This window comes from Danio aesculapii, chromosome 12, assembly GCF_903798145.1.
Source record: "Danio aesculapii chromosome 12, fDanAes4.1, whole genome shotgun sequence".
Classification (NCBI taxonomy): Eukaryota; Metazoa; Chordata; class Actinopteri; order Cypriniformes; family Danionidae; genus Danio; species Danio aesculapii.
The window spans coordinates 15,352,356-15,357,695 of NC_079446.1; positions in this window are offsets into that span (position 1 = coordinate 15,352,356).

The following is a 5,340-nucleotide window of genomic DNA, read 5'->3' on the forward strand; positions in this document are numbered from 1 at the left end:
GTCGTGTCTGTAACCAGCAAGTCCAACCCCATCACATGGTCTGTTTTCAGCAGTTTTTGTCACAGGTGAGCAGGAACTTCCGAACCTGTGAACGACTGAAAATTGCAGGTGATTTGACATGTTATCAGACATTCGCAGGGACGAAAATCTAGGTTTTCATGCAGTGCACTGCATCAAGAATCGTCATTCATCTATAAGCAATATCTGAGTGATAGTTGTGCTCAGGACTTTGGTAAACCTTTGTCAAGTACCACAATATGTAGTTACATCCACAACTGCTAGTTAAAATTGTACTGTGCCAGACTTCCCCAGGCTCGCAGGCATCTGGGATGGACCATCACACTGTATTTTCGGGGAGAAATGGATGCCATGTGCTCTGGACCAATGAAGAAAAGGACTGTCCAGACTGTTACCAGCAACAAGTAAAAAAAAACAGATTCTGTCACAGTATGGGGTTGTGTCAGTGACCTTGGCAAAGGTAACTTGCACTTCTGTAATGGCACCTTTAATGCTGAGAAGTACATAGAGATTTTGGATCAAAATATTCTGCCTTCTTTTCTAGGGACGCCCATACATGCTTCAACAAGCCAATGTAAAACCCCATCCTGCACGCATTACAAAGTGCATGCTGCGGAGGAAGGGTATAAAGGATACAGGTACTTGACTGGCCTGCCTGCAGTCCCAACCGGTCTCCAAAAGAGAATGTGTGGCACGAAAACCTCGTACTGTTGCCCACCTTAAGACTTGTTTGCAGGAGGAATGGGACAAAATTATACCTGAAACCCCTCATCACCTAAACATTTTGTAAGTGTTGTGAAAAGGAATGGCAACATTACAAAGTGGTAAACGCTTTACTGTTCCAACTTTTCTTGAAATGTGTTGAAAAAATTGGAATATGTATTTAAGAGAATATTAATATTTATGAGAAACGCATAAAATAATGCACTGTTGTAATGTATGCAAAAAAATCATCAAGATGGGGACCTCATCAAGATGGCGCCGCGGATGGCCGCCTCGGTGTGGAGCTCTCCAGTGTTTGCACTGTTTTTGTTCATTTGTCCTGTTTTATGTTTATCAAACACGATCAGTTACACCAGGGACGAGCTGCTGAACATTCGGCAGTGCACACCAACTAATCAAGAACCGGACTTTGACTTCTCTGGCGCTTTGCAGAACATTCTTGTCGGCGGAGCAGCTGCACTGTGGAAATGCTACAAGACGCGCAAGCGTGGGAATGGAGCCGGTGCGCTCGTCAGGCTGAGACAGCGCGGCTTCAGAACGGCGCTGCCCAGCATCCGCTCTCTTCCTAACAAAATGGACGAATTACTTCTGCTCACACGCAAAAACAAGAACTTTAACAACTCTGCTGTGCTGTGTTTCACAGAAACCTGGCTAAATTAAGACATTCCGGACAGCGCATTAAACCTACCAGACTTCCAGCTATACAGAGCAGATCGCGATTCGGAGTCAACGGGCAAAACGCACGGTGGTGGGACATGATTTTACATCAACAGAAGGTGGTGTACGGATGTAACTGTGTTAAAAAAGATGTGCTGTCCTGATGTGGAAGTGCTTTTCATTAACTGTAAGCCATTTTATTCACCAAGAGAGTTTTCCTCGTTCATTCTTGTCTGTGTTTACATTCCACCGCAAGCACACGTGAGTACTGCGCTGCTACAGCTTGCTGATCTGATCACAGAGACAGAACAACAACACCCGGATTCTGTTTTTATCTGTCTTGGTGAATCAGGCAAAACTCACACATGAGCTACCTAAGCTCAAACAGCCCATTAAATGCCCCACCAGAGGCAATAAGATTTTGAAACACTGCTACACCACAATAAAGGATGCATACCACTCTGTCGCCAGAGCAGCTCTAGGACTCTCCGATCACTGCCTGGTTCATCTTATACCAACTTGCAGGCAAAAACTTAAAACTATTAAGCCAGTATTAAGGACTGTTAAGAGATGGACCAACGACACAGAACAGGTCTTACAAGCCTGTTTTGAATGCACTGACTGGCGTGTTTTTGAAGCTGCAGCCACAGACCTGGACGAGCTCACAGAAACTGTAACATCATACATCAGTTTCTGTGAGGAGTTATGCATCCCTACCAGGACCTACTTATCATTTACTAATGATAAACCATAGTTCACACTAAAACTCAGACAGCTTTGTAAGGCCAAAGAGGATGCTTACAGGAGTGGGGACCGAATCTTGTACAATCAGGCCAGAAACACACTGACAAAGGAGATTGGTGTGGCTAAGAAGAGCTATACCAAAAAGCTGCAAAACCAGTTTTTTGCCAATGACCCTGCATCAGTGTGGAGAGGCTTGAAGGATTTTACTAACTATAAGACACCGTCCCCCAGCATCGACAGCAATAAACATCTTGCAAACGAGCTGAATATGTTCTACTGAGGATTTGACACCTTTGACCAGACACCTCACACCCGCCCGGACCATCTCCCTACACAGCCATCAACACCACATCAACACAGCCCGGACCATCTCCCTACACAGCCATCAACACCACATCAACACAGCCCGGTCCATCTCCCTACACAGCCATCAACACCATATCAACTCAGCCCAGACCATCTCCCTACACAGCCATCAACCCCATATCAACACAGCCCGGACCATCTCCCTACACAGCCATCAACACCTCCAGCCATCTTCCTCTCCCCCCCTGCACTTCTGATCAGTGAGGATAATGTGCGTCAGATCTTCAGTAAACTGAAGAAAAGGAAAGCGCCAGGCCCAGACGGTGTTTTACCAGCCTGTCTGAGAACCTGCGCTGACCAGCTGGCTCCTATTTTCTCACAGATCTTCAACAGATGACTGGAACAGCGCAAAGTGGACAAACCAGGGAACTATGCAAGGTTAGCCTCAGCTGCCAAAACCGAACTCCATAGACTACAGCGAATAGTCCGGACTGCTGAACGAATCACTAGCACTACCCTACCTACACTTCAAGAACTGTACTCTTCCAGAGTGAGTAAAAGGGCTCGCAAAATCACTCTGGACGCTTCACACCCAGCACACTACCTGTTTGAACTGTTACCATCTGATCAGCGCTTCAGAGCACCAAGCACAAAAACAGCCAGACACAGGAAAAGTTTCTTTCCTCAGGCGTTCTACCTTATGAACAGTTAAATATTCCCCTACTGTGCAATAAATATGTGCAATACTTTCTCATACGCACTTGTACACAGCACCTTATATCAATATACAATGCCATACCTTCTCCATTCGTATTTGTACACAGCACCTTATAACCTGCATATTTATAACAAATCTGTACACACAATTCAACATCCAGATTTTTTGATTAACTGCATCTCTGTTTAATGTTTATCGTCTTTTTTATTTTTCATATTTATTTATTTTGTGTTGGTCACTTGTCACTTTATGTACACTGGAAGCTTCTGTAGCCAAAACAAATTCCTTGTGTGTGTGAAGCACATTTGGCAATAAAACTGATTCTGAAATACAAGTCAAAGCAAATTTAGAAATCACTTTTTTCTTTTTAATTGTGTTTTCCATACTGTCCTAACTTTTTCTGATTTGGAGTTGTATACATATTCTAAATATGATGTGACAGTTTAGAATATAAAAGAATTAATCTCACCATCAGGGTGTATTTACAGGTCATTAGTGAAAGGATAGTCTTGGCATAATCATACATCTGCTGCTTGCTGGGAGCTCCAGAGTATTCACCATAGTTGGCTAACTCATCTACTCCACCCAGATCACAAATGGTGTCACTAAAAAAAATACAATGAGGTCAGGTTTGTTATTTTTTTCCAAATACTGCTTTGTTTATGTTCGCAAATCAATGTAGTATAAAACTTAAATCAGTTCACAAAATTAGATGATTCTGTGGTTTTGTGGCATTATTCCAAATAAATACATTATGATTAAACAAATAAAAATGTACCAATTTACAAAAAATAAACATATTCATAAACAAACAGAATGAGATGCACTAATACATGCAGGAGTTTTCACAAAAATAAATTACATTCACAAAAAAATGAAATAAGACTTGCAAATAAAAAAAAAACTATCTACATATATTTGTTTTTGTCACAAACACAACTTTTTCTAGCATTAACTTGTAGATTGCTAAGTTCATATTGGTGGATTTATTTTTGCCCTGTTGTGGATTTCTGGACACATGTGTGTTTTAAAACTTTTGTGAAATCTGTCAAGATGCATAAAACCCACACTTTAAAATAATACACCCTTTCGAAAGTGCATACCCACACTCATCATATGTTTAACTATGTAAAAGCCCAAATCAGAAAAAGTTGGGACAGTATGGAAAACACAAATTAAAAAGCAAGTAGTAAATTTACATTGGCTTGTATTTTATTGAAGACAATACAACAAACATTATTTAATGTGGTCCTCGTGTTATTTTTTCAAAATAATAACGTATTTTAATTTTGATTCTTGCAACTTAAAAAAAGTTGGGACAGGAGCAATTTAGGGCTAGTAATCAGGTAAATTGGTTAAATAATAATGAAATTTGAAACAGGTGTCAACAGTGCATAGCATAATTAAAAGATTCAAGGAATCTCGAGGAATTTCAGTGCGTTAAGGACAAGAGCACAAGCCTAAGCTGAATCGTCATTAATATTTAATCGATAATCACCACATGGGTTCAGAACTACTTTGGCAAACCTTTGTCAAGTACCACGGTACGTAGTTACATCCATAAATGCCAGTAAAAACTGTACTGTGCCAAAATGAAGCTCAGAAGCCCTGTCAACTTTTCTGAGCTTGAAGGCATCTGGGATGGACTATCACACAGTGGAAACATGTACTGTGGTCAGATGAATAAGTATTTCAGCTATTTTTTGGAAGAAATGTAAGCCGTGTGTTCAATGCAAAACCACATTCTGCACACATTATAAAGCTCTGGCTGCAGAGGAAGGGAAGACAGGTACTTGACTGGCCTGCCCACAGTCCAGATCTGTCTCTAGTAATACTGTTTTCCACCTTAAGACTTATTTGCAGAAAGAATGGCACAAATTAATATAATATAATAAATACCTGGAACACTTCATCACTTGGTGTATTCAGTCCCTAAATGTCTTTTAAGTGTTGTGAAAAGAAATGGCAACATTACAAAGTGGTAAATGGCTTGAAATGTGTTGCAAGAACCAAAATTGATATGCATGTTTATTTTGGGGGGAAAAAAAAACCATGAGGAACACATTCAATAAGTTTGTTGTATTGTCTGCAATGAAATACAAGTCAAAGTAAACTTAGAAATTACTACTTTATTTTTATTTTTTCATACTGTCCCAACTTTTTCTGACTTGGGC